The following is an 18,083-nucleotide window of genomic DNA, read 5'->3' as shown; positions in this document are numbered from 1 at the left end:
AAGTGCATTGTTGGATCATGACCCAAGTTACTTCCTCTTTCCAAATCTTAGGTAGAATGTTCAAAAGCACCCAAGTAAGCCACTTTTCAAAAGTGACATAGGGACTTAGGAGCCTAAATCCCATTGACAATTTATTTATTTATTAAGGCCATAGCTACAACTACAAACTTTGATTGACGCAAGTTACAGCAGCATTCAGCCACTGAAGTTTGTGCATATTTATGTTGGTTGCTTGCATGGATGCTGCATGTATTCACCAGGAGTGCTTGTCGATGCAAAATGTGGAACACCATTGGTAGGAATTCCAACGTGCCAGGCACTGCCATCTGACACAATGTCTTTTCACACTGTGTAGTGGGGTAGAAATGAGTTGCCCAGGGATCTCTGGCCACTAGGGGTCAACTTCCCACTTTCTTCATCTGATAATGTCATCCCATAGTTTTTGCACCTCTATTTTTAATCCCACAAACCCATGTAGCATTTTTTAGTGTCGACTAGCTCTGACAGAAACATGGAGCCCACAGAATTTGGCACTATTCTCATGAACATTGCAAACAGGACACGTAATTTACCTGATTTGCAGACCCATAGGAAGGATGGAGGATATGACAATTTCCTCAACAATGGAGAATATGACAATGGTTTATTATTGAGGATGGTTTATTGAGGTCATGGTGAAAAACAATTGAAGGTTGTCGGTAGAGTTCACAAAGCAGCTGCAGATGGTGGAGTGCTGCTTCTGGGCCTAAGAAATGAGCACTGACTGGTGGGATCTCATCATAATGCAGGTTTGGGACTCCAAGCAGTGGCTGCAGTGCTTCTGGCTGTGAAAGGCAACATTCCTGGGTCTGTCAGCTGAGCTCACCCCAGCCCTTCAGTGCAGGGACACCAGAATGAGAGCTGCACTGACAGTGGAGACCTGAGTGGCAATTGCAGTCTACAAACATGCAATGCCACATTGCTACTGATCAATGTGAAATCATTTTGGGGTCCCAGTGGGGGGTCATTGTCATGCAAGTCTGTAGCGCCATTAATCAATTCCTGCTACGCTGCTCTTCTGCCCCAGCCATAGTGACTGTGGCCTGCTAGGGCCATGGGCGTTTGCAAGAAGCAATACAGTTTTGGTTCCTATTCCCTGGGTACAACTATAGGGCAATGGCACTGAAGACTGTCACTACTTTTCCACAAGCTGTGGTGGCTTTAGCTGCTATCTCACTTCTGACTATAACAAAGGCACAGAGAACACAGCTGTTCCTGGTGTCTCAAAGCTATCTTGGTCTATACGTCACTAGCTTGTTTACTGCAGCCAAACTCATTGCAGAGTCGTATGGGTAAGTGTCCTATTCTCGAGGAAGAAATAAGGCAGCCATTCCTAGAAACTTTCCAGAGAGGACTGCAAAGTATCTCCATGAAAGTTGCAGCATGATCTTCCAGGAGGATACAAGGGACATCCGTATGTACAGTAGAACCTCAGAGTTACAAACACCAGAGTTACGAACTGACTAGTCAACCACACATCTCATTTGGAACTGGAAGTACGCAATCAGGCAGCAGAGACCAAAAAAGCAAATACAATACAGTGCTGTGTTAAATGTAAACTCCTTTAAAAAAAAAAGAAAGTTTAAAAAAAGATTTGACAAGATAAGGAAACTGTTCAGTGCTTGTTTCATTTAAATTAAGGTGGTTAAAAGCAGCATTTTTCTTCTGCAAGTAAAGTTTCAAAGCTATATTAAGTCAACGTTCAGTTGTAAACTTTTGAAAGAACCACCACAATGTTTTGTTCAGAGTTACGAATATTCCAGAGCTATGAACAACCTCCATTCCTGAGGTGTTTGTAACTCTGAGAGTCTACTGTACATACACAACCTGCTCTACATCCACTTCCCTTCTCCCCCAACCCAACAGGGGAGTGAAAAGCCGATACCAACTCTACCTCTGATTGTTGTACCGTTATCTCTTCTCACATGAGTAAAACAAGAAAAAGTTGATACCTGTGTCTTGTTAACTTGGGGATGGGCTGGTTGCCATCTCTACATTTAAATATTGTGAGGAAACACGCATGCTACACTTACCTGAGGTCCCTTCCACTTCATTGGACTCGTCTGTGTTCAGGTGGTGACTCTGGCTAGACTATGGTGGAATCTTGAAAGGTATCTCTATACAGTCTGTGGAAGCAAGCCTCCAGCCTGAATCAATAGACTAAGGTTAGCAGGGCTCATATTAGTTCTCTAAAAATAGCTATGTAGGTGTACGCAGAGTCAGGATGAGCTCTACCCTGACATCTGGTGGCAAGTCATGGTGGGTTGTGGAAAAGAACTTCAGGGGCTGATCTCATTTGCATAGGCACACCCACCCTGCTTAGTTGGTCATTTTGGCTGCTGTAGAAGCCCCAGTTTCTTTGTTATTGGGGCAGGAATAAACCGTTATTATACTGATTATGTGAATCAAGGACAGTGGAACTGTACTCGGTCTTTTGTTATGATAGAGGGACTCGCCATCAACTAAACAGCACTTGAGAGGCTGGGGATAAGTATTAATACTTGGTGGCATGGGCCCCCTGGTGAGGGCTTTATGTGTTAATTGCACTGCCACCTCTTTCCACTGTGGCATATCAGAGCTAATTTTGATTCTATTAGGAGTCTAGTGACAGGCTGCTGAGCTGAATTCATTTTGGGCTAGTGGTGCACCAGCACTGATGCTCCCCTACTACAAGCTGAAATCACAAAAGAGCTAAATTTACTAAGAGCTGAAATCACTGAGTGTTATGTTAAGTAATGGGGGAGCCTGAAGATATACGGCAGAGCAGTTTGTGGGATGGTGAGCAGAGCAGCTGGTGGAGCAGAGCAGCTTGTGGGACGGCTGGCAGAGCAGAGCATTGCAGTTTGTGGGACAGCGAGTAGAGCAGTTTGTCGGATGCCTGGAGTAGCTCATGGGGGTGGAGCGGAGAGCGGAGCCCCCATGGAGAGGTGGGGTAATCAGCTTTGGATCACGTAAGGTGCCCTTTAACCCCCCCCCATCTCCACCCAGGAGGAGGAAAAACTCTGCAGATAAACTTTTGAACTCTGGGACTGCCCTGACCAGGGACAGAGACTTTTGGGTTGTTGGACTTTTGGGACTCTGGGTGATTTTGGGTTGCTGGACTTAAGAACCAAAGGGAAAGGACATGCCCCAATTTGCTTGGGGTGGGTTTTTTGCTCACGGGTTGTGTTACATCCTGTTACATAATGCCACATTGTTTCTCTCTGTTATTAAAAGGCTTTTTGTTATACTCAGACTATGTGCTTGCGAGAGGGGAAGCATTGCCTCTTGGAGGCGCCCAGCGGGGGTGGTATATATTTGTCCCAGGTCACTGGGTGGGGGCTCGAGCCGGTTTTGCATTGTGTTATTGGAATGGAACCCCTAGATACTGAACCCGGCCCTTGTTGCTGCCAACTCTGACAGGCAGAAGGGTTACATAGGTAACTCTTGAAAGTTGTGGCTTGGGCTCTAAAGCTCCATCTCATCCCTAGGCTTCACAGCCCACATTCCAACTTGAGCCACAACTTCAAAGTGTTGTCTGCACAGCTATTTTTAGAACGTTAGCTTGTGTCCCACTACCCCCAAGACCATCAACCTGGCTGCAAGGCTTGTGTCCGTGAGCTGTATAAACATATGTGAAACGGTCCTGGCTCATGTCATGGCTGGAGCCCTCCCCCGATGTTGCTTTCACATGGCACTGCTGCTGATCCCTATCTTATCCCTTTACCTGCATCCCTCATGCAGTCTTTTCATAGCTGTCCATGTTTCTATGGCCGGTCTGTGCTATGCCTGCATAGCTTCTTCTCCCCACAGGCCCAGGAGATCCGATGCTTCCTGTCTACCCCAAGCGGGAATGCATCTAGTACATGGAGTTCCATGGTGGGTTGGGCAGTTGCACACAAGGGAGAGCTGCTTATTGTGTCACTTTAACTGGGCGCTTATGTCAGCCAAAGACAAATTTGAGCATAGACACCTACGCTAATAGGTTGACGCAAGGTGACTTACGTCAAGCTAACTTTGTTGTGTATGTTGTTTAGCAAATTTTTACCCCTCCTCATTAAACCTGTCTGTTCTCTTTAGCTTCCAAATGGAGCTCTCTGCAGAGTGTTTTTGACACCTCCTATAAAGTATGCAATCTAATAAGAAATACATGGTATTAAAGCTTGCTAAATTTGAGATACCTTTCTGAAAAAAGGTCAGTCTTCTTTCCCTCTGAGATCAAATCTGTGGTTTCTTTTTTTAATGCTGTTTTGAACAAATAGCAAAAATTGCAAGAACTGCCACATTTTTTCCCTACTGCTTTCTAACTGTACCATCTGATGGTGTGAATTGGGAAAGGATGCTAAGAGCAGTCATGTTTACATCTTTCTCACAGTATATGATTTAACTTTCAGAAATATAAAATAAGACAGCAGAAATATTTTTACTTGGTCTTACAATGTCCAAAGTTGTTTCTTACTGTTTTTATTTGAAGGCACTAGACACAAACCTGGATGCCTTAACCACTGCCTTTCAGAGAGCTACAGCTGAGAAAATCCGCTGCCAGGAAGAAGTGAATAGAACTAACAAGACTATTGAGCTGGCCAACAGATTAGTGAAAGGTCTGGAGGTGAGGTCCTACAGGGCAGGCTAATGAAGCAGCCTACAGAAAGCATTTCTTTGTTATACACTACTGATCTGGCAATAACAGAGGCACTTAGCAAAGAACCTGATGAGCTGAAAAAATTATGTCATTATCATTCATTTTTTTCATAATAGAAGCATGTTTTTGACCTTTACATTTTCTTATATTTTGCCTCCTGTGGTATATATTAACTGTAAGATTACCTAGTAACTAACACATCCAAGAACATTAAAAGAATGGATTTAGTGAATCTTAGGTATTGACCATGATGATGATTTAATAAGATGCAATGGCTTTATTTGCAACAATTAAACAATGCTAATGTTACTGCCCTTGCTTGGGGTACATACAGAATAATAGTTTGGGCTACTTAGTTAAGTAATATGATAATTCTCTAATTAGCTCTCTGAGATGTGCAGTCAGTGGGTATTACTTGAGAGAGAAAAAATAATGACAAACCCATGAATTATCAAAAATCCATATTGTCTGTTGATTCAGTTTGGCTCAGGGGAATCCATATTCACTGATGGATTTTTCATTCATCAACCATCTAGATTTTTATCTTATATATTTTTTTCAGATATTTTATTCCATGTTAAAATTCATTTGGGGAATCTCTTGCTACAGTTTACTGGCATTATGGGTGTTGAACAATTTGAGCAAGTTGTTTGAAGCTGACTTAGATAACCAAATATTTGTCAGCAAAAATAAAAGATCTATTTGCTCAGTCTCTCTGGAAGAACTTAAAATAAAGCACAGCATTTCTAGAAGTACTGATTGACTGAAGGAGAATGCAAAAGGCCCACTGTTTCAGTTTAAAGAAGCAAAATCAAATAATTATAAATGTTAATATCCCAATTGAATTGAAAGTATAGTATATTTTTAGTGAAAAACTAATGCCTCTAAAATTAAATCACATACATAATACAGAAAAATAAAGGATCTAATACAGCAGATCTTTCAAAATTATTGCAATAAATGGTTATTCTGGAGCATCAGATATTATTTTCTTCCGCCTAATATATCATATTGTTTGGTTCCCCCATAACTCCCTGCTGTGGTTGACAAGCACTGGAATAGCAACAGAGAGATGAAAAGGGGAGGCGTATAATGGAAAATAATCTAAAGGAGGAGACGGAGATGAAAGGAAAGAAAAGGTGAGTTGTTCACTAGATGAAGATGACAGTCAGGTGAATTTTAATGGCAAGTCCTTCACCAGGCACCTCTCAAAGCAACAGTTCAGTGAAGAGACTGGATAGCTCAAGGGATTGGTGGTGGGATACTGAATCTATCACCTGTACATAATTGTATCAAATTAGATCAAGGTCAGTAATGACCCAAAGCTGTTACCTTTGAATGGTTGTTGCGTGGCCTGTATGAAGTGAATACTCTTAGACCATATCCCTAGTGAACAAGAGGATTGATTTCTTTTCATCTTAATTTTTGCTGAGAACATATTATTTTATTAGCTTTATGCCAAAGCCCTTGCTGCAGTAATAGTTGCACATTGATCTGGCAAATACTAGAAAGGTAACCTTTTCCCAAACTCCCTTTGAGCAAGTGCTACATAAGTGCTACATAAGTGGATCTTTCTATTATGTTAATATGTATATTAATATTTTTAGACTAAATGGAATTTCACCCTGAAAATCATCAGTATACTAACAAATAACCAGTGCTTGTGTTTTCTCTTCTAATTCCTGGGGGAAAGTACTGAATGCACAGTCTTGGAAGCTGAAGTTGTCTAGCCACAGGAAAAGGAACACGGGATTAATGGTGCACCAATTGAAGTCAATAGCAAATCTCCTATTGACTTTACTGAATGCAAGATCAAGCCCTGAAACAGGCAATGGCAATGCAAGTTTTCCCTGCCACTCCACCAGTTTCCCTGAGCCCTGACACACAAGATCATCTCTAGGGCCTGAAATGTTAGTTCTGTCTCTGTATCCATTCCATCTTTGGCCTCGATTGGTGCCAATAATGCCGTGGTCATCTGCCTGCTAATCACAGAACTGAGGCCACCAACTCATTCCATATAAATCACCAAACAACCATTTTCAACAACTTTTCCACCACTAATGCCCTGAGTTGATTTTTCACAAGTCATCTGGATATCAGAGATATTACCAATCCCCAAAGCCAACCAGACTCAAGATGAAGCTTTGACCCCTTCCCTAGAAAGTCTTGCATATGTGCTACATAGCTATCCCTTTACTACTATGCTGTTGACTAGATCTTGCCCCCCCCTCCACTGCCAAAAGCAACCTGCTTTTGAGATCAACATAATGTTGAACACAGGATATTTTGTGCAACAGAATTGTTTGAGGCTTGTTATGTGCAAACTCCAAACTATTAGTCTTGTTTCTAACACGTGTGAGTAACCCCACATGGCCCAGAGCAATGAGGACTTGCTTTCAGCAATTTGTTTGTAAACAATTAATTAACAAGGCTCTTTCATCCTTGTATTCTAGTCCAAAGATGTAAGATGGGTTCAGTCAATCCCTCAGAATCGTGAACAAGAGCAAACTCTGTGGAGATATGCTCCTACCTGCAGCTTTTATTTCTTATGCTGGTTAATTTGCAAAGAAATATTGGCTAGTTCAAAAATCTGTGGATGCCTTACTTGGCAAACTAGAGGATAATTCAAGACTTGCACACGCCTTTGTAATTGAAGCGCTCATACTGTTTATTTTTTTAAAAGTACAATTAATCAGAAAAATCCAACATCTGCTGTATTTCCTTTTTTACCTGTTGACTCACCATGTAGCTTAATTCTACTTTCTGCAAATATCTCATTGTATAGAAAGGTACATTTGGAAATAATAAATCAACAAAGTGCACTCCTGAACAAGAGCAAATTAGGCTGCTGGCTAGTGCTTGCTGGTGTTTGAAACATATTCACTAGCTGATGTGGGTTAGACATGCAGACTAACCCACAGACCTTGGGGAAATGGTTTGCAACCCAGGGCAATTGCCAGGCCCGGCCAGTATTCTGCTGAGTGCTGTGGAGAGAAGCTTCCCTGCTGCTTGCATGAGGGGCCAGGCTGTTAATACTCTATTCTCGTCCCTCCACTGTGCACCAGTGGAGCACAGAGCAAGATTTAGTGTTCAGTTATAACACTGGCTTCATGGTGAATGCTATAGTTAAGGTTGCATTGACACGTCCATCTGAACCTGCTGTTGTCTCGTGCTCATAACTTTCCTTCAGATGAAAATTTTCTTTACATCTGAAATTTTTTATGCTTGGTTTCAGTTGAAATGTGATTTTTTTTTTGCAAGCCTGAATAAAATCCATTCGTTGGTATTGAATTATGCAAGGATTGGGGAAAAAAGGTGTTTTTTCTATTGTAAAAAAGTCTTTTTTGCACATTTATGACTCACAAAAAGCTAAATGTTACAAGCTGAAACTTTCCAGGTGGCTAGTTTTGACTGAGGGCCAGTCTTCAAGCTAATTACAAAGAATGAGAAAGAAAGAGCGAAATAAAAAGTTACATATAGTGTTTTATATGATTAACTAATTTGTTTGAGATGTTTCTATTATGAATCACTTAGCGTAAGTTTAAAGTAATAAGCTCATTTAAGATATTATAAAATATTATAATTACATAATACCAGTGTTTTGTGCTGCAATTTCACTGTGGAGTTCCATACAGTAGCTTTTGTCTGTGAAAATGTGGAAGCTCACAGTGAAAGCAGTATAGTAATTAGGGTTTTGTGAATCATGTACTTTGACCAGAGAGAGTGCTAGGCACAACTCAGGAGGAGAGGAGAGTGCAAAATTGGCTTTAGACTGCTTTTATCCTCTCCTGATCCTGGGGCTGTCTGGATGCCAGGCTAGCCTCAGTAAATTAGAGCAGTCTGGGGGCTACTCTAAATTATTATTCAGGCTCCCAAGAACATCAAGGGGCCATCCTAGCAATGAAGGACTTTCAGTGTATAAAGAACCATTCCTCCATTTCCCCAGATATACTCTTTGCAACAATGGGTGGAATAGCAGGTGCCAAAGGAACAGTAAAGTAGCTCTGTGCTACCCAAGGATTCCCTCACACTGGAGGAATCCTCTGGGGCAAGGGTAATCAATAGGCAGACTGTGGACCAAATCGGGACCACCAGACGCTTTTGAACAGACCTCAAAATCTTTTTATTCTCTTATTCTTATTCTTAATTTTATTTTTGTATTGTTTTCTCTGGTGTCTGGACCTTGACCAAGAAATTTAGACCTTGACAAAAAAAATAATTGATTACATCTCCTCTATGGGCTGGTTAAGCCAGTGTTAGACCAACTTTGTGCTAATACAGGGCAAAATTTGGGCCTGAATCTCCTTTTTTCTTAAAAACATGGAAATAAAATATACACATTTATATTAATGTAATAATGTTCAGGCCATAATTTTAAACCCTCTACAGTCAGGATGTACAAAAAGTAGAGGTCTTCATCGTAACGTGCCCATGTGGCATATGGAGAGCTAAATTTTGCTCTGTTATACCACCTTAAGTCTGCAGTAATGTATTTGAAGACACAGGATTTCTTATAGCTATGAGACAGCGGAGCTGAGAGTGGAAATTGGCCCACTGGGTACTGATTATACTGCTAAAGGTTTAATATACAGTGACTACTCTTCTGCCCTTGTATGTATAACTCTAAAATACTTCAATGAATGTTACACAGACAGTCAAATTGTTTTCCATATGTGCAGCACTGGAGAGTTGAGATCACTATGATAATCTTAATTTGTGTATTCCCTGTCTTTTGACTGTTTAAAATTATAACCCAGTTTCTTACATTCATGTGTTGATTAGTTAAAGTTAAGAAACGTACTGCATTTTTTCCTGTTGATGAAGTTTTTTCTTTACATGCATTACAAATATGTGTGAAAAGATATTGTGACACACAGCCATTGAAACTAGCAATTTAAAAGTTAACCTTTATTACTTTAGGTCCCCATTCCAATGACGGAAGGTCTTGCTTCAATCTCCATGCTGACGGATGGTGCAACAATTGCTAAATGGAACAATGAAGGCTTGCCCAGTGATACATGTCCACACAAAATGCCACTATTCTTACAAACGATGAACATTGGCCTCTATTGATTGGGGGATCAAATGGATAAAAAGCAGATATAGCTCAGATTTGAAAGTCATCCATTTGAGTCAGGCAGGATAAAAACTAGTTGGCAGCTACCAGAATTAGTAGGAATAGAAACATTTATTTGTTGAGCTACTAAAGAGGTGCGGGGTCTAATTTTATCCTGAACTGTTTTCTTTATATCACAGGAAGTATTAAAAACTCTACTAAACTGTTTTCTTACTGTAAGCTTATCAAAGTATCCAGTGAAATAATTAACTGAGTTGTCTGCTAGCATCTTCAGCATTGTGTCCATGTCTCCCCCCCACCCCTATGGATTTTTACCGGTATGTTGATATTATACAGTAGGTAGTTGTTGCTGGAGATCCTTTTTTGATAGAGAACTCAACGTAACCATTGATCCTGTACTTGACCCACTACTTGGAAGGCATATGCTAAAGAAAGGAAGATAAATCAGTTTGCTATCATGCCATCAGCTATCTCTGCACTTATGTTTATGTATATTTAATGCATCTTTTCATCAAAGTTCTCTGGCACCTGTGTGATTGGGTGTGCTAAAATCTGGGTACTGCATGGCCCCTGAACTGTTGGGCCCAGCTGCATCTTCCAGCTGCTTAACCCTTCCCTGTGTGGCTTTACACCCATGCACACCTGACAGGGGAAAACTAAAGTTTGGGCCAGGGTTCTATCTACCCAGTCCTGGCTGTACTATCTGGGGACCTTGTGAGACCCAGATGAGTAGTGTTCCCCATCACACCAATATGGAATCTTCCTCACTTCCCTACTGTAGCATCGGAGGGGTTATACCAACCTATGTGCTGCCACACGGGTCAAAAATAGGCCACATTTAACAATGCTCCTCTCCCCAAAAGGAGGAGTGGCTGGAAGTGATCCATATCCTCCACTTTATTAACCTGATTTCTTTATTTCGCTATTTTGAGATAGGGAGCTGTCTCCCCCTCCATTCAAGTCATGTACCTGCCTCTCTGAGATAGAGACAAGCTAATATGAGTGGGTTCCTCAGCTATTCACTCCCCTTTTAGTCTAGTGGCATTTCCCCCTCCTCCCCATTATAATCCTGAACCCTTTGCCTCCCTCTGGTTTAGCTGCACCTACATCCCTTTGTGCAACTACCAGAGATTCTCCCTTCCATCCCATGGCCCTGCTGGAGACTGAGAATATCCCATCTCTCATGGTCATTCCCTCTATTGTCCAAGATTGTTTCTGACTATAGGGATCAGGCATGCTAGCTTGTTACATTACCCAGCTTTTCTAATCTCTTTAAATCACGCAACCCTGGGAAAGTTGCCATAATTCAGCTCTTACCTACAATTTAGGCAAGAGAGAACTCTATTAATGGAATAGCATAAAATTCCTTCAGTTCCTGTTCTCTACTCTTTAATCATACTGGGAGAAAGTAGTTAGTGAGCCACAGTAATGAATTCCTGACTCTTGAAACTTAGTTCTAATTACAGCAGCTTTGAGAGCCCTAATCAAATAGGTCAAATTGAGGAACAAAGTGGAGTCATCACAATCCCCACATTCCTGTCTGAACCTTTCACCTTTTTTCTCTTGTTATCTTAATTTCCCCACCTAACTTTAAACCTTACTTCTCAGTTTGTGTACCTATTGAGAGCAGCCTTCCTGAGGGCTAGTCTACACTGGCAATGCTAAAGCGCTGCCATGTCAGCACTTTAACGTGGCTTGGGTGGTCACGGCGGAGCTCTCCCAGCTCTCTAAAAAAGCTACCTCCACGAGGGGCGCGGCTCCCAGTGCTGGGGCACTGTCTACACTAGTGCTTTACAGCACTGAAACTGGCTGCACTCAAGGAGGTGTTTTTTCGTGACACCCCCATAGGACAACTACATGCAGAATCCTCCTTATGCTGACTACTGATACACTGGTGTGCAGCAGCTCAGACTGGAAAGGCAGCTTTAATTTCTCACTCCCTCAGGAGGCATTTGATTCAAGAAGGAATTTCCTGGTATGTTGAGACTCACAAAGTTACTGCTACTAATTATATTTTGGTTGCAATTCTGAATGTGAATGACTTTTGAAATGCACACTTTCTGTTCCAATACATGCTACAAGTCTCTTTCGGACTTGTTGAATAACTGAGTCAGGCATCCCATTCACTTTTCAGTCAAGCTACTTTACTCTCACTCACATTTTATTTCTTCAGAAGTACAATTATTTCCTGCTGTCATGTTCCTTTCCTTCACCTCCACTCTCCCCACCTGCGTACAGTTATATCAGAGTAGGGGATAAGGAATGTAAGTTTCACCCTAAATTCTGGTTGATCCTCCACACACAGTTTGCAAATCTCCATTACAAATGAGAAAGCCAGGCCCAGAACACTTTAATCAATTTCACTGTTACTCAAGCTGATTTAGAAGATCAGTTGTTGGCACCCATTGTCAATTTGGGAAGACCAGCCTTAGAACCCTTCAAGGGTGTGTGTGTGTGTGTGTGTTACTGTAACATTTGTCATGTTAGTTATTGGTCTTTAGAATGACACCTCCACTTGCTGGAGGGACCAGCACAACAAACTTTTTCACTTTCATCAATAGATTTGTATTTGTCATACTAACCTATATAGCCCAGCAGGCATGCCGGTGAACTTTTGTTCATTGTGCTCAGTGGACCCGATTATAATTGTCCTTCCCTCCTCCCCAACCCCACCCGGGTAACCTTGTCAGTTATCTCACTTTTTACTTAATTAATAAAGAAAGAATGCATGGTTTCAAAACAATAGTGACTTAGTTAGCTGTGATCAAAGCAGGGAGGGTGGTTGGCTTACAGGGAATTAAAATCAACTAAGGGGGCAGGTTTGCATTCAGGAGAAACACACACAACTGTCACACCGTAGCATGGCCAGTCATAAAATTAGTTTTCAAAGCCTCTCTGATGTGCAGCGTGCCTAGCTGTGCTCTTCTAATCGCCCTTGTGTCAAAGTGCTCAAAATCGGCCACCAGGCGATTTGCCTCAACTCCCAACCTGCCATAAACGTCTTCCCCCTTACTCTCACAGATATAATGGAGCACACAGCAAGCAGCAATAACAATGGGAATATTGGTTGTGCTGAAGTCTAACCTAGTCAGCAAACAGCACCAGCGAGCTTTTAAACGTCCAAAGGCATATTCTACCACCATTCTGCACTTGCTCAGCCTATAGTTGAACTGCTCCTTACTACTGTCCAGGCTGCCTGTGTAAGGCTTCATGAACCATGGGAGCAAGGGGTAGGCTGGGTCCCCAAGGATAACTATTGGCATTTCAACATCCCCAATGGTAATTTTCTGGTCTGGGAAGTAAGTCCCTTCTTGCAGCTGCTTTAACAGCTTGGAGTTCCTAAAGATGCAAGCATCATGCACCTTTCCCAGCCATCCCATGTTGATGTCAGTGAAATGTCCCTTGTGATCCACCAGTGCTTGCAGCACCATTGAGAAGTACCCTTTGCAGTTTACGTACTGATTGGCAAGGTGCTCCAGTGCCAAGATAGGGATATACGTTCTGTCTATCACCCCACCACAGTTAGGGAACCCCATTGCAGCAAAGCCATCCACTATGACCTGAACATTTCCCAGAGTCACTACCCTTACTAGCAGAAGGTCACTGATTGCATTGGCTACTTGGATCACAGCAGCCCCCACAGTAGATTTGTCCACTCCAAATTGATTCCCGACTGCCTGGTAGTAGTCAGGCATTGCAAGCTTCCACAGGGCTATCGCCACTCACTTCTCAACTGTCAGGGCAGCTCTCATCTTGGTATTCCTGTGCTTCAGAGCAGGGGAAAGAAACTCACAAAGTTCCATGAAAATGTCTTTATGCATGCAAAAGTTTTGCAGCCACTGGGAATCATTCCATACCTGCAACACTATGCCATCCCACCAGTCTGTGCATGTTTGCCGGGCTCAGAATCAGCTTTCCACTGTATCAACCTATCCCACTGCCGCCATGATGTCCCAATTGCCACATCCCGTGCTTTCAGGAACATATGTGTCCATGTTCTCCTTACAATCATCCTCGTGCTGGCAGCTCCTAGCCAGGTTCTGCGCATACTGCAGGATAATGTGTGAGGTGTTTACAATGCTCACAATGGTGAGCTGAGTGGGCTCCATGCTTGCCGTGCTATGGCGACTGCACGGGTAACCCAGGAAAAAAGGCGTGAAACAATTGTCTGCCATTGCTTTCACGGAGGGAGGGAGACTGACAACATGTGCCCAAAACCAATGTTTTTGCCCCATCAGGCATTGGGAGCTTAACCCAGAATTCCAATGGGCAGCGGAGACTGTGGAGACTGTGGGATAGCTACCCATAGTGCACCACTCCATGAGTCGGTGCTAGCCATGTATTGAGGACGCACTCTGCTGACTCAATGCGCTTAGTGGGGACATACACAATAGACTTAATAAAATCTCTTTCTAAAGATCGACGTCTATAAAATCGACCTAATTTTGTATTGTAGACATACCCTAAGTTCCACTGACTTTAAATAAGCCGTAGGTCCTAAGTGTCCAAGTCACTTTTGAAAATGGGACTTTAGCTGCTAAGTGACTTGGACACTTTTGAAAATGTTGCCCTAAAGCTTCCCTCCCAATGCTGTGGACACACACCAAGTCTGAATGTTGCCAATTGAGCACTGTAGTGGCAATACTCTAGTTATGTTTGAGATGGATATGTCATGTATAAGCTTATCTTGGAATGCTCCTTTTGAACTGAAATATCTTATGCTTGGTCTCATCAAAAAGGGTTTTTTGAAGGTGGAACAAATACACATTTTATACGCATAAAAATTGTGGCATCCATTTTTTACTCTAGAATAACTGACGATAACTGTATTATTACTTTGGCATTGGCATGCACAGAATCCTCACTGAGGAAGCCACACTTTGATAAGTGAGAAATAACGGAGAAAAGGATAAAGCAATGTAACAAGTAATGAACGCATTGAATAGCTCTTGTGAATTGGGCCATGAAAAATGCCAAGGCAGAACCTATGAGCAGAGCCTACACAACTCCTTCCCCAGCAGCTTCTCCGCAACCTCTCTACAAGTGTGGGATTCTATTGGCTGGGAGTTGAAGGTGTCAGTCAGCGGAAGGAGTCTGGGGAACTTCCTGTAGATAGCATAATCCTTTCAGAACCCCCACAACTTTGTCATAGATAAGTGCTGAGAAGTTAGTGCTCCCGATCTATGGTTTGTCCTCACTGCAAAGTTGCAACTGGAGCCCAAGAACCAATGCCAGCAAGGTCACCAAGCTGCTTCTGCAGCTGTTGGTGGGGCAGGCATGCCACATGAATTCCCTCAGAATGCCAATTGGGGCCATGATTCTTTGCAAATCATAAAGTGTCTCTACTCGTAAGCCACATGCCAGGCTAGGCCTGCTTAGTTACTACCCCTTTGAACGAAGGGGATAATGCCTCAGGTTTTCCATGGCTTTGAAGCTATTCATGTTGTGTATGAGTTCTTCCCTCTTCTGCATGTTTTTGCCTGAAAGAGGATGACATGACTAGTGTGTGGTGTACACAGAAATAATTTGCAAAAAGAAAAGGAGTACTTGTGGTGCCTTAGAGACTAACAAATTTATTTGAGCATAAGCTTTCAAGAGCTACAGCTCACTTCATCGGATGCACTAACAAATTTATTTGAGCATAAGCTTTCGTGAGCTACAGCTCACTTCATCGGATGCACTGAATGCATCCGATGAAGTGAGCTGTAGCTCACGAAAGCTTATGCTCAAATAAATTTGTTAGTCTCTAAGGTGCCACAAGTACTCCTTTTCTTTTTGCGAATACAGACTAACACGGCTGCTACTCTGATAGCTAAGACTGGTAAAGGAACCAGGGAAGGGGTTGCCTCTAACTCTGCAAAAATTCACATTTGGGGGCCTGATTGTCCATTTCTCTGGACCTTGTGCCGTCATTTGCCGCAGTGCAAAGTTGGAATGGTAACGTTTCTACCACTTACTTTTCACTGGTGTAAATGACTATGTAAGGTGCAGAGGAATAGAAACTCAGGTCCTTGTTGCTTAGTTTCTGCGGACTAGCAGTGCCTCTTACAAAATGTGATCAGCTCTGCCTGGAATGAGTTTAGCTGTTTCAGATAGGCACTGACGTCTTCTGCCTGTCACTCTTTTGGTAGCTTCATGCCTCTTCTGAAGAGATACAATTACACAGTGGCTATTAATGCAAAAAGGGCCAAATCCTGAAATCCTTAGTCATTTTTTACCATGACATTACTCAGACTACTAAGGACTGAGTAAAAAATGATGAAGGACTTGAGGATTTGTCCCATTTTGACCAGTTAGACAGTATTCTTCAGTTAAAATTACGTTAAGAGAGCAAGGGGAGGTGGTGGACAAAGCTATTATAAAATATATTTATGTTGCTTTCATAACAAAACTGTTCTCTTTATAAAGCTAATGTGTGTAAGTCTGCGTGAATGTCATGTTTCTGCAGATGTTCTAGCATGATACAAGCAGCTGCATTTGCTATGGACATATATAGTAGCTGGATACTTTCTGTGTCTTCTCTCTATTCTCAGTTCACAAAACCCATTGAGGGAAAGTAATCACTGATTTATTTTCTTTCTTTCTTTTAAAATGTTTGAGCAGTGAGAAACAAATGGGTTGAAATTAAATATTTGCTACTCAATCCTGCAATGTCTGCACTCAAAACTCCATTGCCTTATTGGGAGTGCTGCATGTAAAACAATTTTAGGATGAGGCTCTTTGAATTTCTAATGCCCTAAAATGATTTGAAAAGTAACTGAAGCAGGGAAAAGAAGTTCAGGGTATTCTTAATCTTGTGGCCTCCTCAAGGACCTGATCCTTCAAAGAGTGAGCACCTCCTGCTGGGTCCTGAGTGCTCTCAGCTCTCATTGATTGTCATGGGAGTTGAGAGTATGTCACATCTCAAACCTTGCAGAATCTAAGGCTCTCAGAACCTTCCAGAAACAGACCCCAAAGTTGTTGCTACCTCCATCATTTTCAAACCCTCTGGCTTCTCCCAAGGCCTCTGTCGTAATGCTGCTCACTGAATCCAGTCAGGCCAGGTCCAGTTCTTCACACACAGTTTCTGTATCTCTCATATATTGCAGGTTTTGGAAGCAAAAGTCAACAAAGTGAAGATCAATGAGGCTTGTGAGCATTATTGGTCAGTCGTGGCAAGAGCTTCCCAGCTCTATTTCCTCATGGATAAGCTGATTAAAATCAATCCAATATATCAGTTCTCGCTCAAGGTTACTATTTAGAAAGATCAATATGTTCATGTGCTGCTGGTTTAATCTAGTGTTGCCATTGGCTTAGACCCTTGTCTCCCTTCTGTCACGGGATTTTTATGTTGTATTTCACAAAGCAGGACAGCAGGCAGAACCCTCTGACAATGGGTGTGAGAGGGTGTGATGAAGTGGGACTGTTCTTAATGTTTTCTCTGAATATTGTGGGGGTGCCTCAGTTTCCCCTATGCAGTTCTTAAGTATCTAGGTGGTGGGATTAGGGTGTATGATCATTGCAGAGCCCTAGAGGGCAGGTGTGTGCAGGGGTCTGGACACAGAGAATGGCCAACACTCTGTTTCCTGGCAACTGACAGCCAGGCCCTTCCCCCCTGCAAGATGAGAGCTAAAGGGTTGAAGAACAAAGGAATCAGGTAACCTCCTGGCCTGGGAAAGGGACAAAGCCCAGAGGAGGAGGGGCTGGAGAGAGTTTCAGTTTCGGGCTGGATGGTCGAACGCAGGGAACCCCAAGGCTGGGGTCTAAGCTCCCTGCCCCCCAGAAGGACTTGACTGAGGGGTCCTGGTTGTACCCATAAGCTCTGTTTTAGACTGTGTTGCTATTGTCCAATAAACCTTCCATTTTACTGGCTGGCTGAAAGTCACAGTGAATCTCAGGAAGAGGGGTGCAGGGCCCGGACTTCCCCACACTTCGTGACAGAAGGTAAACAACCTGATCGAGTGTGTGACATACTCCACTTTCATTTACATCCATCCTCGGGGTCTGTTTGAAAGAGACAAGCTTACCTTCACAGCCCAGTTAGCTTTCCAGGTGCGGTATGTCTGTGATGGAGACACCTTTATATGTTGTTGGGTGGGTGTATACTCATGCACGTGCCCGTTTAGTCCATGATCTCTTTCTCCCACAACACTTTGCTCCATATGTCATTAGCTATGCAGAACTATCCTTACAATGTGCAAGGCGCCCATCTGCTGAGTGTGAGGAGAGATTCTGTTGTAGTGATATCTCCTCCTCCTCTCTTCCCACTGTGGGAGGGAGAGATTGAACTGGTTTGTACATTTACTAGGACTCCATACTGGTGCTTGAGCTGCTTATGCTGAAGGACAGCTCTACTGGGCCTCTGGA

General features: G+C 42.6%; 1 pseudogene; it reads left to right on the top strand.

Moving 5' to 3' along the window:
- The window catches only part of LOC119863514, a 224,216-nt pseudogene that overhangs the window by 192,779 nt on the left and 13,354 nt on the right, over nucleotides 1-18,083 (top strand).

The sequence above is a fragment of the Dermochelys coriacea genome, chromosome 11 (assembly GCF_009764565.3).
Source record: "Dermochelys coriacea isolate rDerCor1 chromosome 11, rDerCor1.pri.v4, whole genome shotgun sequence".
Taxonomy (NCBI): Eukaryota; Metazoa; Chordata; order Testudines; family Dermochelyidae; genus Dermochelys; species Dermochelys coriacea.
The sequence above is the reverse complement of the archived record's forward strand: the minus strand, read 5'-3'. Positions and strand labels throughout refer to the sequence as shown.